This window comes from Heliangelus exortis, chromosome 20 (genome assembly GCF_036169615.1).
Source record: "Heliangelus exortis chromosome 20, bHelExo1.hap1, whole genome shotgun sequence".
Lineage (NCBI taxonomy): Eukaryota > Metazoa > Chordata > Aves > Apodiformes > Trochilidae > Heliangelus > Heliangelus exortis.
Genome location: NC_092441.1, coordinates 7,904,998 through 7,926,594, shown reverse-complemented (window position 1 = coordinate 7,926,594; position 21,597 = coordinate 7,904,998). Strand labels below are relative to the sequence as shown.

Below are 21,597 nucleotides of genomic sequence, written 5' to 3'. Positions count from 1 at the left end.
TGTCTGTCTATCCAAAAGCAGGTTGGTAATATTCCATGATTTTCTCTTCATGTAATGGCCCCCGCAAAAAACCTTCCAAATTCCAGTTCCACTGAGTACTGATCCTAGCCATGAAGACAGTTACATTTCATGCATATAAATTATATATCCAGCATAATTATAATAAATGGGCATGTTGTATATCTGATATAATGCTAATTAGATAATGTATATTTGTAAAATCATTAAAACGTAAGCTCTTGGGTCCAGAATTTGTGAGGGTTTTATCTTTGGTTTTCTAGACAGATTGGGCATTGCTCTGTTTTTTTATTGGTTTTGGTTTTGGTTTGTTTTGTCTCTTTTTTCCCCCTTGTGTTTGTGTTCCTATCAAATTCTGTAGAAATAACTCCCACTAGAACAAACTTCTCTGGCCAGGAAAGGGTCTCAGAGGTCCTGAAGGTCAGCCAGGCCCCGTGCTCTTCCTATTAGTGCTGGATGCTATCCAGCACTCATGGACCATGGTGTCCACACAAAGCTTCACCACATGCACCTACCTGTGCTGCCAATCCAAATGAGAGGCAAGCTCCCTCCTCCAGGAGAAATGACAACTGACTTTAGGTTGCAAACACATTCACACAATCATGGAATCATGGAAGGGCTTGGGTTGGAAGATACCTTAAAGCTCAGTGCCACCCCATGCATAGGCAGGGACACCTCCCACAGCCCAGGTTGCTCCAAGCCCCATCCAACCTGGGCTGGAACACTGCCAGGGATGGGGCAGCCACAGCTTCTCTGGGCAACCTGGGACAGGGGCTCAGCATCCTCACACTAAAGATTTTCTTCCTAATGTCACAATTTTTTCACTCTATTCCTATACCATTCTTCTCTCCTTATGTCCTACTTTCCTGCACTGAGTCTTTTCCTACATGGCTCTTCATTAAAGTTCATTCAAATCAGCTCTGCCCTTCTCCCTCTCCTCAGATACCTCCCACCTCCTGGTCTTAATGATGTTCCCATATCAACAGGTCCATCCTGTAGCATTCAATGGATGTTGTGTAGGTTGTTGTGTGCTTGAGCCTTGTGTGGAGGCTTGTGATGCAGCTCCAGGTTTTTCTGGTGCAGCGTAGGCAGGAGGAGGATGATGTCTTTCCCTGTGGGATTTAGAGTTAGGCCTTAGTGCAGTGCCCATGTGGCCTTTTTCTGGTCCTAATTCATGAGCTTTATTCTGCCCAGCCTGATGAAGAGAGTGTTCAGCAAGGACTCCATCTGTGAGATGTACCAGGGCTTTGTTTGACAGAAACTGAGATGGGAAGGAATAAGAGTCTTCATGGTTCAGAAGGTCATTAACATTCAACCTTAGTCAAAGTCATTCTGGGCAAAAACCAGAATTGTCTGTAGATCAGGTTGGCATTCATGGCATGGGAGGGAAAGAGAGAAAAGGCTCAGACCTCATCTCGTGACCCTTTCCCTTGAGGGACTCTTCTCTCCCCTGACTACCTCCAATCTCCTCAGCTCAGTCACTGGATATTTATTCACAGAAGGCAATCTCTGTGAAAATATTGCCCTTGCTGACCTTCCCACAGACCAAAGTTTGTGACTTCTGTGAAGAGAAGAGAAATGTACATGGCTGATGGGGAGGCAGTCCCTGCTGAGGTTCTGCAGCTCTTTCATTCTCTCTTGGCCCAAGCAAAGCCAAGACCTTCCCCTCTGCAAGCAGGAAGATGTGAACACTGTGGGAGAGGAGAGTCCACCTTAGAATCTCCAAGAGTTGAGGTGGCAGAGCCAGAGGAGCAGAGGTAACCATGTGAGGCCACAGGTAGGTGAACACCCCTCTCTTTCCATTTCCACAGCTCTGTGTCTCAAGCTCTAATCTTCACCTAAATCTTCCATTTGAGAACTAAGAAGCTGCTGGACCAGATGCAAATATGGAAATCTTTCACTCAAGTTGCCCGTGCAGATGCTGTGCTCCTCACCAGGCCACTTGACCTCTGAACCTTCTCTTATTCTAACAAATATCACAGGCCCTCTTCTAGCATCCTACCTAGGCAACAATCCTCCAAAGAAATCTTAGCCCCCGGTTCCTCATCTTTTCCACACACTCATCTGTTTCAAGCAGATGTGTCCCACAAGAACCATCAAAAAGCCTCTCTAGGCCAAATATGTTCAGGATCACTGCCACCACCACCAAATATTTTCTGCAGATTTCTTTGGGAAGAAACAATGCCCTGGATGACCACGATTTGTTCCTGGGTGCCTCGTGTTCCCATGTCTTGCTTTGTGTTCTGGGATGGGTGGGCAGTGAGAGCAGTGGCATTTCAGTAAACACAGATGTTCTTACATCATTTTTTCCCCTTATTCCTCATTCTGAGAGTGTCACTGATCAGACACTTGGCCTATGACTGGGTGTCATGATCCACAGCCTGGTCCCCAGCACTTAGGTTGCCTGTGTTCACAGTGTGATGATTGATGATGATGATGATGATGATCACACTTTCCTATCCTGCAGAGGCATTACAAGGGGTCGTACCATGATGTCTACCAAGTGCTTTGAGACCCTCTCATACCTGATGCTGTAGAACAGCAAAGCATTTTTATTAATATTGTTTGTCATCCTTGTCCTGCCACATCATGTCTGATGTGTTGCAATCCCATGTCTGTCCAGAGAGAGAGTTGCTGGGTTGGGGGCATTGCAGATCCCCAGATTGCCCACAGCTCTTCCTCTGGTCAGGGTCTCCAGCAAGTAGCAGCTCTAAGGGATGCTGTTACCTGCACTTTGACCTTTCTGCTTTCTTCTCCTCATGTCTGAGTCACCATAGCATTCTGCACTCAGGAGAAAAGCAGAAAGAAGTCACATTCCTCTGTACAGTACAATATAATCTGCCTTGATTAATCTAATATACTCTGAAGAATTCATCTGTCTTTTTCTCCAACCCACAGGTGGAAACACACATCTGTGGAGCATCCAGTTCCCAGAGTGCATGTGCAGGGACTGGGGGAGGGTGATGTAGAAAAAAATTCTATTATTTCCTACAAATAGATAATTATTTGCATTCCCCAAGCAGCAGCCTGTGCTAGTGAGCTGCACTGGATCTTATATAACTCACTCATTACTACAGGCAGACCTATGTTGTATGTGTGTGTACACACAGGCACAGATACATACATACCTGCTCTAAAATGAAATAATGAAGTTCTGACTGACCCTGTACCAATCTCAGCTTCCAAACTCGATTGCATCACTCTTTGAAATAGGAAAAACTATTTTTAATGATCACCACATGGAACGGAAGTTTTGTCATTAAAGCCTTCTAATGCCAGTGAATCATGTTTTAAGGAAAATGAAGTATTTTTAAATGTTTTAATGTTCCTTTTATAAATGATGATCTGTTACTTGGGGATAGGGGGGAGGGTGGGTGGGAAGAAACAAGGACAGCTACCCAGGACTAAGCCCTCCTTTCCTGGCCTAGATTTACTTTGCTGTCTGCTGTTCTGGCAGACTGCAAAGATTGTCCCATGAACCCGAGCTTCCCATCTGCATATTTCTGTCCTTGTCTATCAGAAGCATTCCCACCAGGAATCTGAAAGAGCCTGGCACCAGGCTTTTGTAAGATGGGTAGTTCCTGGTAGCTGGGAAGATGATTTCATCTTCTCTCACCACAATAAACAAACAAAAAAAATCATCATGGAAGAGTTAACTTTAACTGTCCTTGAATAAGTGTTCTGATTTGTGATCAGTTTGCCATCTTCAGTTCATGTGGTGGAGATGTAGCTTGTCTTCCTTTTGTTTCAGATTTAGTGCTTAATGTGGAAGGAGGGACTCTGCTGAAAGACACTCAACATGTGCTGATTTTTGTGTTCAAGTGTAGTTCAGACGAGCGAAAAGTTAGTGGGGAAAAATATGTGAGAAAGGGGCTTAAACATTTTTGTAAAAAGTGCTGCTAGCAATAAGCTTGTGTTGGGGCTGCTTCTTGGAGAACAGCCACTCCTGTGCTGGATGTCCATCAGTGGATGGTAGCAGGTATCAAGCCCAGCCTCTCCCAGCTGATTCCTGGCTGTCGAGGAGGTGCCCTCACCAAACCCCAGCTGGGAAACTCAACCAAGACCCCCAGGGAAGCTGGGGGCAAGGGGAGAGCTGGACCACTCCATTCCAGCACGTTGGTGTCCATCTGAATGAAATCTCTGCTCTCAGCAGTGAGGGAAGCAGCGTCCCATGTCTCCACCATGTCTGGAGGTCTCCATCCCCACCACTTGGGCTGCAGGGGGACAACACCACCCGGACCCTCCTCCATCCCTGTGCTTCAAATTGGCTCCTGACCTTCTGTCTGCTTCAGCCCTTCAGACATTTTTTTGTAGCAAGAATTTCTTGGCTCTGAGAAAGACACTTCCTACTGTAATATTTTTAGTTTGGGGGACAATATTTCCTAAGAGGGGTTAAGTGGATATTTTTGTGCTTTAGCCCAGTTTATGGATTCAATGTTTATTATACAGTAGTACTGAAGAGGGAGTACATTTGTATCTGTAACTTTGCACAGACTCTTGGTTAACCATTAAACAAGCTTCAAGACGAGCAGTATTTGACTGTTTTTCTCTGTATTATTCTTGTTGTTATACTTACCTGTAAAAGCACATTCTGTATGTACTGTAAACAAAAATATTATCAGTTTAGTAAAATTTAGAGTCTTAAGGATTTTTCCACTTTTTGTCAGTAACAAATATTTATGGATTAAAAAATAAAGGCAATTTCAACAAATAATTTGTTTCTCTTTTTTTTTTTTTTTTTTTTTTGTATCTTCTTGGGAGGGAGGGGGGGAAAGGTCATTTTCTTGGCACCCTTCCCAATCTTTGTAACCAGCATTTAAAAGGTAGATATTTATATTTCTGTGTGCAGTTAAATAGCATCTATTAAAGAGAATGCTACAAGATCTGGAAGAGTCATTATTTTAATGTATTTATTTACTGCATTTCATCATCATGCCAGAAAGTAGCAGGGGGCGAAGTGAGACTTTACTATTGGCTGTAAAATTTTGCCATGCAAGCCTAGAAGATTGTATTTAAAAAGTTGTCCTTTTTTAAATTTGCATTTGCAAGCTATGATTCAGTCTCCATCTAGAAAGCTTTGGACTGTGAAGTCAGAATTTGTGAAAGGTCCCATAGTGCTGGAGGCTTCACCAGGGTCTTTTGCCTTTGCTCTTGGCAATGCTGCATACAGAGGAGTTTCCCCATCATTTTTCTGAGTTGTAGATGTGCTGAGGAAATCAGAGCGTGGTCCTCACTGAACAGCTCTCACTACTACCACGGGGGGTGAAAATGCTTTTTTCATTTTTACCATCTCTGAATCTGAGGTTTCTTTCTATGTCAATCTGGGAAATGTGGCAAGGTTGTTTTTTGGTTTTTTCCTCTTGCTTTTTTTGTGAAGGAAATGTCAAATTTTACATCTCCATTTTCAGATTAATTTTCCTTTAGCACTCTTCAGGTTTTCTTTGCTTCAGAATGGGATAGCAGCTAATGGGGAAGGGTTGCTGGAAAGAAAAATCTTCATGGCATCAGCCACTCCTGCCTCAGTGAGCTGTCACAGCACAGCTTTGGGGGTGGGCAGAGGAGGGCAGGTTCTGGGGGGGTGTTGGCAGCCTGTGCCTGTGCTGCAGGGTTTTGGGAGAAGTTCTCCTCATCCAGCTCTGCCAATTCTCTTCCTCTGTCCCTTCTCTGCCACCTTGCAGCTCTCCAGAGGAATGCTGCTGAGATACCACCCAGGGACCCTTCCCCATCACCCCCTTGCCATGGTGCAGAGGTAACCACATCAGCATCGCTCACCCACAGAGCCCCAGGCTCTCCTCTTCAGCTTTCCTCAGGCACAGCTTCCCACTGCTTTGCTGTCACCTTAAACAGATTAAACAAGGCTTGAAGAACAACACCTCACTGCCACCAAAAGAAAGTCACCTTCCAGGCTGAGCCCAGTAGGAAGACAAGTCCTTTTTGTAGCCCTTTGGCCAGGTTAGCTCTTGGGGTGTCCCATCTCCAGAAGAGCAGAGCTCAGCATCAGCAAGGCTTCATTAGCACTTCCTAAGAAACACAGGAATCCAGCAGAGTTAATTAAAATCCATTTTCAAGGGAGAAGCTTCATTTTGCCTGGCAGTTCTATTCAAAATTACCCAATCTTTTGTAGCACTAATAGGTAAGGAGGGAGCAATGGGGAATTAGCTAATTTCTCCACTTCCCATAAAAGGTATTGAAGAGAACAGTGGGATTTATGGTGTTGAGAGCCAGTGATGACTGAGATGAAGCTGGAGCCAACTCTTACCTCAAAGGACAGTAAATCCCCCTGTCTCCAATCCTCTAATAATTGATTTCAGTACTTTAGGGAAGAACTTACACTCCGTTAGCCAGACATCTTCACTGGCCCCACTCAGTGATCTCTGCAGGATCTCTGGGGTGGCCTGGGCAGCTGGCATCACCCCTGATGGGGTCCCTGTCATGAGGAGTGTGACTTCACATGTGTGACCACAGGGATGTGTTGGTGGATATTGTAGAAGAGGTTGAGCTCCTGGCCCATCCCAGCTGGTGCTCTGCTCCTGGGTTCTGCAGCAGGACCTCTGGGGGTCAGGGGACAGTGGTCCCTGCTGGCACAGACCCAACCAGAGCGTGGCACAACTCGTCCCCACACTCTCTGGGGAAAGGTGTGGTGATGAAAGCCCCACCTCACTTCTCTGGGGGAAGGGTGCACAGTGCAGATCTGTTCCAACAGACCTGCCTGGTGGGACATGGGGAGGCTGAGCAGGTCCCTGTGACCCAGCAGTTATCCTCACAGGGGACCCAGAGCAAGAGAGCACAGCAGGCAGCTGGCAGCAGGGGCTCTGTCAAATGAAAAAACTTTATCTGGAAGGACTTGGGGATGGGAATGATGGTATGGGGATGTGGGGCTACCTAAGGCACAACAAAGCTGGATTTTGACAGCCACTTATTTTCCTGGGAAGAGACCACTTGTTCCCAGGTCACTCCTACAGCAGGGTCCTGGTATCACCTCCTCACACCAGTGTGGGCACTGAGCAGAGCCAGAGCTGCAGGGAGGCAAAACTTTCAATTTACAAAGCAGCAAAGCCCCCATCTGGGAAGGCTAAGGTCCTCACAGGTGAAAGAAGGCAGGACTGTATCCACTTCTGGAAAGGCAAAATGCAGAAACACTGCTGTGAGTCCTCAGAGATGCTGTAGAAGTCTGACCAAGGAGAAAAGTCCAGCTGTCAGAGATGGCCACTATATTGATCACATATCCTCAGCATGTCCCTGACTGTCCCTGGACTCCAGCACAGCATTCAAGAATGTTTCCCAAACCTTAGGATTAGCACTGCTCCAAAGTGCCTTGGAAAGGTGTTGAAAAATGATGAAGAATCAAAGGACTGTAGGATAATTACCACCTGTCAGCAGGGGTTTAAGCAAAGCAGATCTTATCAGGCAAACCTGAATTGATTTTCTGATGTTCTGGGCTGGCAAGGATGATCTGCAGGTGTCACCTATTCAGCTTTTTCTCCAGTTGTCGGTCATGTGCTGCATGGACAATCTGATTTATCATCCTTGAGAAAGGTGATGTTAAAGGGATGTGACAGGGGGCAAGTGGCAGGTCTCAGGGGATGGGTTTCTGTGGGTTTTGCCCTCTGAAGAGCTATTGCAAGTGCCATTGGGCAGAACTCAGCTCAAGACCTCACATTTTTCAACACTGAGCACAGCAACCCAGAAATAAATATGAAATTGTTGCTTTAAGGTGTAGATCTCCTGCCTGGTCTGGTGGGAGGGGTCCCTGCCCATAGCAGGGGGTTGGCACTAGATGATCTTTAAGGTCCCTTCCAACCCAAACCAGTTGGTGATTCCATGATAAAAGTTTCAGGAGAGGCAGAGGGTTGGTGTTGCAGGAGCAAGAGAAGAGGGAAGCTCTGGGTCAGGGGTGGGCTGGGTCCTTGGAACAGAGAGTGCCACGAATCAACTTCAGCCCTGGAGGAACTGGAGCAGGGCTCTGGGATGGATGTGGATGATCTAATGGAGGAGCAGTCCGACTCAAAACTGAGTTGAGGAAATTCTTTTCAATGAAGTTTTTACACAGCTCAGCATTTTAGTTTGTAAAGAGAAACCGAGAGGTGACTTGGTCAGTAAGTAAATATCTTTAGGGAGTGAAAAGTGTCAGGTGTTACACAGCTCTTCAATCCAGCATCAGAAGCACCAGCTGATGAAAGCTGAAGTGAGATGGGCTGTTACTGGAACAAATTTATCAAGGAGAGAGTAGATGGGTGATATTTCTTGCTCTAATAAATGCTGTGTGGCTGCTAATGCTAAGTCTTACTGCCAATGCAATTCTTTGGACAGGACACCACCTTTCTCTGGGCTATTAGAGAAAACCTACAGCTCAGTGATCTCTTCTGTGAGGTGAAGCTCACTTCAAACCTGGATGTGTTCTCTGCCCATGAAAGGGGGAGATCTGTTTCCACAAGGCATTCCCTCCCAGGCAGTAACACTGTGGAAAGCATTTAATAATTAATGGAGCTTTGCAAGAGCTTTCAGGAGCTTTGCCATTCCCTGCAGAGCAGAGAGGACATTTGAAGGAGAGACCTTGGGAAGTGACTCATTCCAGTCACAGAGTGAGTCAGGGGCAGACTGGGAATAGGACACAGTCCCTCCTCTCCCTCCTTGTCCAAATGCCAGGCAGCAGCTCTTCTCTTCTGCCTCTAGGTCTGGGAAACATTTTGTGTTTGTTAATTTGAACTGTGGGCTGCCAACAAAGCTCAGCATCTGCCAAAAGAGCAGTGAGCTCCAGATCTGCAATGAGCACCCTGGGCTGCTGCAGGAGGGCAGGAGACATCTCAGAGGTGATTTGCAGCACGTGCCCATTCCTACATCCAAACATGGCCAGGAAGGATCTTTCAGCTCATCTTCCTGTCTCTTCTTGCTTGACACAAGAATGCATCAGGTCAGAAATGAACTCAGGGTTGACCTAAGGGCCTTCCAGAAGATTTAGTGCCAAACTGCTGGCTCAGAGGTGCTTAGGAGCTGGAACTGCTCAGGGACTTTGCAGGGTTATGTGTGACAGGTGCCTGCAGTGATCAAACCCCTGCTTGGCTGCAACAAAGCTCAGGAGCCACCTCTGTCTTTTCAGGCCAACCTGCAGCAGGTGTCTAATACCATTTATCCCCTGGGGAGGCCCAGAGAGGGATTTTTTTTTTCATTGGGCATCAAATTTTAACATATTTAGAAGGTGAATGGCAAGTGCACTGTTCAAGCTTCCACCAACAGTCTCCCAGGAACCATCTTTTTTTTTTTTTTTTTTTTTTTTTAATCTGGATGAGACCACCCTCCCTGTGCCATGTCCCCATTGCTGGGTGGCCTCAGCTCTGTGCCCAGAGCCTCTCCAGGGATCTGCCAGGAGCTGCCACCAACCAAACAGGTGGTTAGCTGGTTATCCCTAGTAGAGGCAATTAGCTGGTTATCTGAGGTATAGGCTGTTAGCTGGTTATCCAATGAACAGATGGTTAGCTGGTTATCCATGGCACAGGTGGTTAGCTGGTTATCCATGGCACAGGTGGTTGGTTAGCTGGTTATCAGAGCACTCTGTATGCAACCAGTGATTTGGAGTAATTGCTGTGAGCGATGCAGGAGGGAATCAGTGCTCATTAGAGACCAACTGAGCTGCCTGCTGTGAGCAAAATAAAGAGGCATCTACCCAGGGGCTTTGTGTACACAGGCACATCCCTCTGCCTTTGGGATTATAGAGCTGTTTTTACCCAAGCTCCCAAGGTCTGGGTGGGTAAATGGAGACATGTTGGATGGGGATGGTGTGGTCTCTGTGCTCTGCCCATGTGTGGGGATGTGCATAGCTGGCTTTAAATAGGAAAAGGCAGAGTCAAGGGTGATGGAAAAGCTTTACCAGCAGGAGAATCTGGCATCCAGCTTGGTTTTAGGTTTAATTTCCTCTAACTCAGCACCTGGGGTTGTTTACGAGCTGGAATCCATTCAGTGCAGCCAGGTCACCCATCAGCACTCCCTGTCCCTCCAGGCTGGGCTGTCTCCCACAGAACATGTCCAGTTGGTAGGAAAACATCACAGCTCTAATTAGGGTGGAGAAGAAGAGGAACCAAAGTGTTTTAGTGCTGTCCCAAAGCAGAGTCTGTTTCCAGGTGTGCAATAATCCAATCCACACACAGAGTAAAGGTATTTGCTGTATTCCAGTTCCACACCAGAGGGGTGCTAGGTCATTCTCCAGGAATACCAGGCTGTGTTGGACCTGCCTCCCCACTTCTTGGCCCACCTGGGGGTGAAAATTCATTATTTCCATCCATCCCAGTTATGGCTTGAAGATATTTTTCCAAAGAAGCCTGGTACACAGATCAAAGAGCTCAAGAAATGGATTTAGTCAAATGTTGGGTGATGTGATTAATCTGCCTTCCACATCACATCTTTTTCCCAAGGTAAATTCAAATTAGCACCTTTTGGAGAGCCTATTAGTCAGTGTCTGGGCTCTGGTGCATTGGAATTCAAAGGCTTTCTGTGTAACACAAGACAATTTCTCATTGTCTCAGAAGCCAGTAGCCACCTTCTTGGGTTGTAATTAACAAAACCACTACAAAACTACAGCACAGAGCCACTACTTCAAGATTTGTGTCCCCAGCCTGTAGAGCCCTTCCATGCTCTCCAGGGCTGGATGGCTGCTTCTTCCCATCAGCCACATGTGGGGTCTGGATAATTGGATCTCTATTGTCCTCCCAAGAGGGGCTGAGTTGAACAGAGCAGCTTTAAACCAAATGAGAAAGGATTTGGGCATGGAGATTTAGGGGATGCACAGGAAGTTGTGATGGTTGTGGGTATGTTCACACCACCTTGTGGAAGTTCAGGCTCTTAATGTATTGGTTTTATCACAGACAGGACATGTGCCTAACTCCAGGCACATCCAAGCCCTGCTGGATCAGGCACAGATCAGGTCTTCCACAGCTGGAGTGGATGAAGCTGAGCAGTCCAAGCTGTGAATCAAATTTCCAGGAGGAATCCAAAGCCCAACTGCTATGAAGTTCTTTAGAGAAATACTCATCCCATGTGGAAAGTCCTGGAGGGACATCACTCCCAGGCTGCAGAACATGGATGGCCTTCTGTGGCTGGGTGTGGGGGTTGGTGGGACCCAGTTCTGAGAACGTCCCAGGAGACCTGATCCCATCTCAAGGACATCCAGAGCTCTGTGGCTGTGTCCTGCCAGGTTCTTCAACAGCACTGCACCCAAGCAGATGGGATAACTGACACCTCAGGACAGGGCAATGGGAGACGGGCTGTTCTCCCAAAGGAAAATAGAGGTCACCAGTCTGTGAGCATGGAAAATCCAGCATCCATGTGAGTGCATTTGGAGAAGGAGGTCTTTGAAGTAGATGACTTCACAGCATGTACCCAGTCCTGGCTGTACACAAAGATGAAAAAGTTCCAGATACAATTGCTTCACTTTCTTTAAATATGTCTGTAGAGAACTCGGTCTTCCCTGATTCAGGCTGAGATATCCTTCCTGCCAGGAAAACCTAACAAAAGATTTGCTGGTCAGTTTTGGAAAATGAGTCAGTGGAATGTTGGTCCCACCTGCAGAAAACCTGCAAGAGAGCAGCAAGGCAGATGTGCTACAGGATCAGCTGTGAGCATCCCAGGGTATGCTGGTAACTAAGGCGGGACAAAATGATGGAAATCCACCTTCTTTCCTTCTCCCAGCCTGCACCCCTCCATTTCTGCTCTCCTGACAGAGTCAGATGCAAATCCCAGCTCAGGGACCATCCAGTCAATGGACAGGGAAGGATCAAGACCCTGTCCTGGTGCTCCCATGCCATTTTTTTTCTTGCTTCTTTTGTTTGTATGTTTTTTTTTATATATTATTTGGTTTGGGGGGGGTATTGTTGGTTTTTGGTTTTTTTTTTTTAAGTGATGCTTCCTGGTGCTGTTGCTGAGGTCTGGCATAGCTTTGCTGCTGACACAGCCATGACCAAAGCTGATCCCAAAAGCACCAACACTCACCTGGATTTAGGAATCAGACCAGCAGAGCAACTCAACATGACTCAGCAGCAAGAAAGCCAAAACTGTTCTTGGATGTACCACCAGAGGTACCACCAGAAGAGAGGGACCAGGGCAGGGAGGTGACTTTAACCTCTGGTGAGGACTGTGCTGAGGCCAGCTGCACACTTTAGAGGGATGATAAAAAGTGAATGAGTGCAAAAAAGAGCCATAAAAATGATTTGAGGCTAGGAGAGGACACTTTGAAGTGAAGGATTTAGAAGCTTGATCTGCTTAGCTAATTGAGGAGACACTTGAAAGGCAACGTGCTCACAATGTCTAAGTAACTTCATGTGGAAAAACACCAAGTTCTGAAAGGCTCTTCAATAAACTGGGAGAGACAATGCCAGGACCAGTGCCTGGGAGATGAAGCCAGGAATGTTCAGGATGGAAAAAGGGGGCAGATCTTTATTAGGAAAGATGATCCAGGGACAAGCACCTACAGAACTTAAGAGCTCTTCCTCTCTTTATTCAAGGTATTCCTTTTGGACAAGATGTATCCTTGGTCTGGTTTGGTTCCACCTATCACACTGCTCTCTAGAGGAGCCAGAAACACAGCTCTGCTCCACAGCATTGCCAAAGCTTCCTGAGTTCCCCAATGGGCTTTGAAGAGATATTTGTTCTTCATTTCCTGCTCCAGGAGTCCATTCATGCAGACACATATTTTCCTGACTGCTCTTTGCAAGGGGAGGTTAAAAGATGAGTTAATCCCATGTGGAATATGAAAGAACTGAGTAGGCAAGAGTTTGTGCAGCAATGACCTGAGGAAGAACCAAAATTCTCTTTAGGGCTGTACACGGGGCCTTCCTGGCAACTCTGCCTCCCCCCCCCAGGCTCTCCTGGTGAACAGGACCTTCCCTCTGGATCTGCCACCCAACACACACTGTGCTACTTTCTGGCACAAACGGGTGCTTGGAAGGTATCTCTGTGGACTGCCTTTTTCTTCGTGTCTTGCAGATCCATCTCCCTGAAATCCATGGTGCTCTGCTACAGGTGGAACCAATTAAAGAGTTTTCTTCTTCTTGGCTTCTTTGAAGGTAGAGTTGGGCTATGGACTGCCTCAGGCTGTTCTGTTCTGCCAGGGAAGAATATTTGAGGCACATTTGGAGAAACCACCTCTACTTGTCATGTTGTGATCAGCTCACACAAGCACTGGTGATAACCAAGAAGCTCTCTTCATGTGACCCTCTCTCAACAGCAGTCCTGGCCTCTTCTTTAAGCACAGATTTGACCTCTAACAAGAGGATCCACCCTGTACACATGGAAACTGGGGGGGGGGGAAAGATGGCCCCCAACAAAGCCCTTCTCCACTCTCATCCCTTGCCAGTGTTAACAGAGCTTTTTTATTGTTATCTGCATCAGCTCGCACCAATTATCCCATTCTTCTGTCTACTGGCACTGCTCCCAGATACAGAGGTCATCTAAAGTCAAGTATATCCCAGCTGGCAGTCAAATGTCTCATTAATTTGCCAGGATGGCTCTTATGTCCTCTCCCACACACCAAGCACTGTGCAGCTTCCCCAGCACTTTGCTCCAGAAATTCTCACTCACATCCCCTGGGTCCCTGTTTATCCTGTCCCACCAGCCTGGCCTGAGGTGACACCAAATGCTGTCATTGACTCAGCCCAGATGTTCCTGAACCAAACAAGCAGATAATGAAGCCACTTGGCTGGGACAGACAAAGAAGGGGCAGGACCAGAGACCCATGGGCAGGCAAAGCACAGAACTGGGCCTTGCAGAACATCAGGTGGTGCTGGCTCCACTGGGATCTCCAAGCAGAGCCAGTATTGGTGCTTCTAATCAGGCTTGGAAGAACCTTCCCTGAGGATGGGGTTGACCCATTGGGCTCAAGCAGAGGAGAGAGGACTGAGGGAAGAGCACACAGCTTAGGTGGGGATGGTTCATCTCTGGAAATAGCCCTGAGCTGACTTGTCTGCAAGCATGGGGAGCAGAAGAGAAGACAATGACTCTGCCTTCCTGATGCCTGCAGGGACAGAGAACTCTCAGCTCCACATCCAGGATTGCAGCTGGAGTGCTGACTATGCACAGTGTAGGGGAAAGAACCCCGGGAAGCATGGGTCAGCACTATCTCTACCAGGAACTGAGCTTGGATAGCTGCTCTGCTCCAGGGAGCTTTTTCCAACTCCACAAGGTAGATTTGTTGCCAGCTTTCTGCTGTGAGAGCCCACTAGGACCATGGGCCCTGATGGAGGCTTTCCTCCTAATACCTGCCAAGTAGCCATCCCCACCCCCTGGCTGCATTTCCTGAGCTCAGATTTTATGAGCAGATTATGCATTATTAAATGAAAAGCCTCCCATGGACTACATCTATTATTTCTATGCCTTTGTCAGCCCAACCTGTAATTGCATCATTTGTTTGTCTGACAAGACCCATGTCCTGTAAAGCCCCGAAGTCTGGCAGTAATTATATTGCTGGCATTGAATTCAGAGTTAGAGGGATTCCATCTGGCCTTTCATTCATGCTTTTTTCCTGTGTACCTAGTTTACTAGTCATCCTAGATGGCCTTTTCATGATGTTTGGGGCTTTTCATGACACTTTGGGGCACTTTCATGGAATTTTGGGGCCTTTGGAAATTCCCTGGCATTCAATAGCAGCTCAAGTGTGAGCAACATCCTCACCTCTGTCTGGGGAGAGCCATGGACAAACCAGCCAAGTGCATGGAGCCCTGTAGACATCAACACCCTTGTTTAGATATAGATGGTTGGGATTCATTCCCCTACTCAAGTAAACATGGGAAAATGTCTCCCAGCATGCAAAATTTTCATGGAAAACACAAGACTCTGGTGCCCACCTGCCAAAAGCAGGGACTTGACCAGAGAATATCATGGCTCACTGTAGGCTTCCTCCAGAGGAAATCACAGGGTAGGGAAAACAGGAGCAGTCAGAAGGAAATGTTTTGTGTCTGGATAGTTCCCTAGCACATGGCCAGGGTTCACTTCCACACCTGATCCTAAAAAATTAAGCCCAGTGTCACAGCTAGAATAAAGCCTGAGGATAAATCACCCCTGGAGGGTTTGTGTCTCTGTACAGTTCAGAGCCCAAGTCCATGTCACAGGCTGAGCTGAAGCACTGAAGCCAAAGAAATCACCAGAATTCACCTTCCCAACTTAATTCTGCCCTCCCTGCATTTCTTGTAGAAGCTTTCCTCTCTCAGAGGTGTGGGACAATTTATTTCTCATTATCTAATCATTTTGCTCCTCTTTGCTGCTTCTTCCCAATAATTACATCACAGCAATTAATTGAAACACTTGTTAAGTAGTCAGTGATCAATCAAAGTGCAGGCAACGTCATACCAATCCCATTCCATAAAAAGTACAGAGGGATGGCAGGGATGGCCTGCTTATAGGAAGCAGAGCAGGATTTCCAAAGTTGTTTTTGTTTGGATTTCTCCTGTCTCTGCTCTGACAAACTGAGGGGACACTTGCAGCCACCAATCTGCCAGCCTGCACCTGACAGAATTCTCATTTCACTTCAACAGTTCTGCAGTTGTTGTGTAATATTCTAAGGCCCTTTGGACCCTGCCTGTCCCTCACCATCATTTCCCCATTTCTGCAGTCTGGGGTACCTGGTGTTTTCGTGAGTCTCAAGTACAGTTCTGCAGTAAAATCTTGGTTAAGGAGAGGGAATTGTGCATCACAGAGCTCAGGGTTGTCTTCAGCAGACAGATAGGATCAGAGTATCCCAGACTGGTTTGGGTTGCAAGGACCTTAAAGCTCACCCAGTGCCATGGGCAGGGACACCTCCCACCAGCCCAGGTTGCTCCAAGCCCCATCCAACCTGGGCTGGAACACTGCCAGGGATGGGGCAGCCACAGCTTCTCTGGGCAACCTGGGACAGGGGCTCAGCACCCTCATTGATCTTCCTAAGATCTCATCTAAATCTCCCCTTTTCCAGTTCAAAACCATCCCCCTTGTCCTGTCACTACATGTCCTTGTAACATACTCCTCTCCATCTTTCCTGCAGGCCTCTTTCAGGCACTGGATGGCCACTACAAAGCCTCACAAGGTTTTCACCAAACCTCACACAATACCATAAGTATCCTGATTTTTCCAAGGCAGCAGAGAGATGAGGGCACCTGGAACTGCCCTTCCCAGAGAGCAGAGGGGTTGCAGGCTCTGGAGCTATCACAGCACTCAGCTCCTTCTGTGCTTTTGAAAACATCGAGCCAAGATCCTGACCACAATATCCAAAGCTTCACGGCTTTTGGTTTTCATCAAAATGAATGCTGTGCTTCCTAAAAGTGAGCCTTCAGGCTGGCAGACAGCTAAGAGGGCTTCAAAACCTTCAGACAATGTATTCATGGCCTCAGAGAGTCCCTCTGCACTAACTGGGGCACACTGGTACCCAGATTAGAAGGGCTGCATATAACTCCATGAACATCTAACACAACATAAAAGCTTTTAAATGAGGTTCACGACCATTAACAAGGTAAATACATTTGTAGATTTGTCTGGGCAATTGTAGTAATTTAAAAACCAATGCATAATAACAGACATTAATCTAATAAATCACTGCTAATTAAATGTATTAATGCTGCTTCATAAAATGAATGCATATAGCTGATAAGCTACAGCTGGTTTTGTGCTGTAAATAACTGAGCAGTGATAAATGCAGATTTTGCCTCACTGGGCATTTCCAGTGGCTTAAAATAGTTGCAATAAATTTGCCCCAGTGGAGCCAATCTGCTGCCTACCAACCAGGTTCTCCTTTTATGTGTCTTGTCTACATTTTCCTTCTCTCCGTGTGAAAGACTTGCAGCAGAATGGAGCTGGTGAACCCCAGAGTATGGGGCATGGTTACAAAGCACTTGTGAAGACCTAACTTTGAAATGTGCTTTTCTGCCAGTTAAAATTTGCACTCACAGGCTATGGAAAAGCCCTTTGTCTCTGGAGAGTTAATTCTATTTTAGCTACTATTTAGTGTTCAACAGCACAAATTTCCTTCTTTTACTTTCATCCCTTTGGAAAATGTCACCAGTCTGGAGCTAACTAATTGACCCCAGACCTTTTGAGGAGCCCAAAGCAGCCCCAGGGGTGCTATTAAGTGTCACCAGCTACAGAGACACAGAGAGGTCCCCATCCTTGTGTGTGAAACCCATGGGCTGGAGGCTCTGGCCTCCTGGGACAGAAAAAGGGAAGGACCTGGTGAGTCCTGGGCTCCATATGCAGTTGGCAAAGAGACCCAAGATGCATTGCCAGATCCTGATCTCACCAGGAGATCACTGAGTTGGGGCAGGGGAATCACTCACTGCTTCAGCCCATTTGTTTCTGCTGTCTATGAAGTGCGACCAGAGACTGGCTCAGACTTTACTGGGCCTGAAGTCAAGGGACAGGGATGCTGGGCTGAGATTCCAGCTGGGCAGAACTCAAGGGGCAATGGTCTGCCTTGGATCTGCATTCAGAGCTTCCTGAGACAATGCAAACAAAAAGGACTAAGGTTTTTTATCTTATTTTTCCGTGGCAAAAATTGAGATGTGATGTCCCCAAACATACATGGGTTTTAGCACCAAGTCTTTTGATGGGGAAATCCCAGGCTGTGCAGCCCTGCACATCTCAAACCATCGCAGAGTTCAGGCACACTAGAGACACAGAGGGCTCCTGCTTGGTTTGCCCTGTAGGACCATGCTCAGGCCCAAGTGAAATAGCCCACTCCGCAGTGCTGGGTAACAGCCCTGTCCAAAGTGCTGGGTGCCGTCACCTCATAAGATGCTTGGCCTTGCCTAACACTGCCAGCAGAAGGGTTTGCCACTCCTTGCAACCCCTGATAATAGCCCTCTTGGCAGTGCTGGGTGCCACCCCCTCATCAGCTGCTTGGCCTCGCCTGACACCACCAGCAGAAGGGTGTGCTGCTCTTCGAAAGCCCCTCCTAATAGCCCTCTCCGCACTGCTGGGTAAAAGACCTCTTTCCCCCTGGGTGCCGTGCCCTCACGAGCTGCTTGGCCTCACCTGAGACCACCAGCAAAAGGGTGTGCAGCTCTACAAAAGCCCCTCATAATAGCCCTCTCCGCAGTGATGGGTAAAAGCCCCCTCATCAGGTGCTTGACCTCACCTAAGACCTCCAGCAGAAGGGTGGCCACTCTTCGAAACCACGTGATAACAGCCCTCTTGGCAGTGCTGGGTGCCAACCCCTCAACACCTGCTTGGCCTCGCCTGACACCACCAGCAGAAGGGTGTGCCACTCTTCGAAAGACCCTCCTAATAGCCCTCTCCACACTGCTGGGAAACAGACCTCTTTCCCCAGTGCTGGGTGCCGTCCCTTCATCACCTGCTTGGCCTTGCCTGACACCACCAGCAGAAGGGTGTTCCGCTCTTCGGAAGCCCTTGGTAATACCCCTCTCCACAATGCTGGGTGCCGCCCCCTCACCACCTGCTTGGCCTCGCCTGAGACCTCCAGCAGAAGGTTGTGACGCTCTTTGCGGCCTTTTCATAATAGCCCTCGAAGTGGTACCTGCCCAACAAGAATCCCTCAGGGGTTGGGGTTTTTGGGGTTCTCAGTTCTTTGCTGCTTGTTTCCTGGTCACAAAGGGCTCAGATGGAAGGAAGGTCAGCACTGGGAACACCAAGCAGGCAGGGAGCTCATAGACAGAACAGGCTCACCCTTCTCTCAGGCACCAGCACTTCTAACCAAGAGGAAGCCTGGCTGCAGCTAGTTCTCTGGTTCAGGTAGATATGGATGGGAAATCTCATGCCTGTCAGACTTTTTTCTCCTCCTAAAGCATCAAATTATTCACTATGCTCTTGTAGCATTTTGCAGCCAACTCTTTCCTGTGATGATTTTCAAAAGATGAAGAATGAGCACCCTGGTGACATTTCTAGTATCTATAAATATCTCCCCACTACCCTGCCTGTCCAACTGGTAAATTATGCAGGAAGATATATATATATATATATAAAATAAAAAACAATAAAACAATCAGATCCATTTTTTTGTCAACAACCCATCCTTCAGCTGGCAAGAGAAGAGCCTGGGCTCTGCAATGTGACTGACCTGTCCCTTCCCTGGGGCTATGGGGGCAGGAGGGAGGACAGCACTGAGAGGCCCCAGCATGCTGGGAAAGGGAAGATGGGGTTTAAAAGAGAAGAAGTAGCAAGTTTAGGATTGTAACAGTCTCCAGGAAATCCCACACTAGGAGTTTGTGTTAAAAGAAGCACTGCAGGGACACCAGGAAAGCCCTGACCCAGCACAGGTCTCTCTCTGGAGCACAGGGCACCCTCCTGTTTCAGCAGGGTTCTGTTTAATCACCCAAAACTCCTGCATGCTGAGATACAGGGAGCATGGAATTCACCCGAGTTTGCAAAGCTGAAGGAAGTGGCCAGTTTCCACTCCATAGCTGACTGGCAGAGTTTCATTCAACTCCACAGCAATAGGATTTGATTCAATTTAATAGCACAGCTTTCCCCAGCTAACAGACCTCTTCCAGCCAGCTGCTCATGATGTGGGGCAGTCTACAGAATCTGTTACCTCATTTCTGGGTTAAGAGGCATTTTAAAATAGGAGGTTTAAAGACAGCTCTTTCCTTTGCATTAGATATTCAGAGGTGTCTTTGGCTAAGAAAGAACTTGCTGCTTTATCACTAATTTTGGGGACTGCCTTGCAGACACTGCCTGGCAATTAAGCAAGGTTCTTACCAGAAAGTTTTCTCCCCTTACCTTGGTCCAGGTGATCACTCTCCATGACTGCCAAGACAAGGATTTTGCATCTCCTCATCCCTGCAGGAAGACAGCGTTGCTCAGACCAAGAGAGTGACTGGAGATCTGTAAAGCCTCAGGACTTCACCATCATCCATTACTTTGTGTGGGAGGACAATGTATTGTGGAAAGCTGATACAATGGACTGGCAGAGAGCTGACCACATCCCCATCAGTGTGTGCCACCACACATCAAGCTGCTCAGTTTGATCCAAGGCTGAGAAACAACCAGGACCCATGGAAAGAGGGAGGTGGGGTAGCCCTGGCAGGCAGCCAAGCCCCATGAAGCCCCTGGATCCCTCCCTCCCCCTCAGTGAGGTGCAGGGGAGAGTCCAAAGGGTGAAAGTGATGGAACATGTGAGGTGAGACAGCCAGCTCCACAGGCAGGGGAAAAACCACGTGCACAAGCAAAGCAAGAGCAGGAGTTCATTCACCGCTTTCCATGGGCAGGCAGATGTTCAGCCATCTCCAGAGGAGGTGGGCTCCATCACACGTAAATGGTTACTTGGAAAGACAAATGGTGTTACAGGAGGCGAACTTCGCAGCGATGATAGGCTCTGAATGAGGACAGGAACAGTAGAGAACTGGCCTCAACCAGCACAACTGCTGACCTGCTTCAGGGTGAGCCATTTGCTGGTCTCAGGCCCCACCTTTTATTGGCCCTTGATCTTTGAGCATGCACACTTGGGCCATTAACTGGGCCTTAACTGGGCACAGGTGAGGCTGAGCACCGACTGAGCTCATTACTCGGCAGGTCCTGCCACCTGCTGCCTACAAAATGGCATCACTCTGGATGTCCCTCCTTCGTCCTTCTTCCTCCAGCTTGTATGGCTGAGCATGATATCACATGGTATAGAATGTTCCTGGGTCAGTTGGGCTCAGCTGTGTCCCCTCCCACCTTATTGTGCACCCCAAGGCTCCTTGCTGGTGGGGTGAGAAGCTGCAAAGGCCTTGAGAAGTAGATGTGGTACAAGCATTGTGAAGGAGGCAACCAAAACATCCTCTTCCCACCACAAACCTGAACATACAAACTACTGCAAAGGGAACAAACTCTGGTCCAGCCCAAACCAGCACAGCTCCACACCCCCATCTTTTCAAGGCTCTGGAAGGACACAAGTGAGAGGCACTAAAGGTGCTGGAAGTATGGCTCAGCCAACCAGTTAAACTGAATCATCCTTTTCTCCAGCTCCCAGCACTGGGCTCTCCCCAAGACTCAGTATGACAGAAAGTTGGCTGAGTGCTTGGAGCATCCCCCTGGCAGAGCTGCACCCAACACAGCAGTGTTCCCCAGCAGGCCAGGGAAGGGTGGCAGCATATGAGGACAGAAAAGGAGTGACTTTAGTGCCTTCTGGAAGTTTCCTGGGGCACAGAACACAGCACAGCCATGCTGTGAGGCACTGTGACACAGGCAGTACAGCACAGCCCAGGGGGGACATCACCACTGCTGCTTCCTGCAGTTTGGGTTGCTCTCTGTTAGGGGATTTCATTCTTACCCACCTCCTTAGGAGGAGCTGATGGAGGAACAAAGAGTCTGTTGAAGTCTTTGGTTCATGGGCCTCTCTGGAAAGCTTTCTCTGTAGAGCTCTGCAGTGCTGCTGGTGGGCTCCTCTGCATGAGACACAGCAATGGCCTTGGCCCAGGTTCTGGAGGAACCTTTCACAGGATTTCTGAAATGCTTTTCAGGGTGGGCTTGGTGACATGTGGAAGGTCACAGTGGGCTCAGTATGCTACAGCAAGTAACCCCCGGATCCTCTTCGTGGTTTGCACATCAGCCTCTTACCCATATCCCCTCCAAGATTCACTCCACCATCCCAAGCACTGCATAAACCCCACAGCTGCATTTCAGGCCAACAGA

General features: G+C 47.8%; 1 long non-coding RNA gene across 1 annotated transcript; it reads right to left on the bottom strand.

The window, feature by feature from the left end:
* Nucleotides 1-4,914: 4,914 nt before the first annotated feature.
* On the bottom strand, nt 4,915-21,344 carry LOC139805403 (uncharacterized). Its single transcript, XR_011729802.1, has 3 exons — nt 21,240-21,344; nt 19,705-19,764; nt 4,915-6,039 (listed from the first exon to the last, which is right to left on the bottom strand). It is a non-coding gene; the product is annotated as an uncharacterized lncRNA (long non-coding RNA).
* Nucleotides 21,345-21,597: the final 253 nt, after the last annotated feature.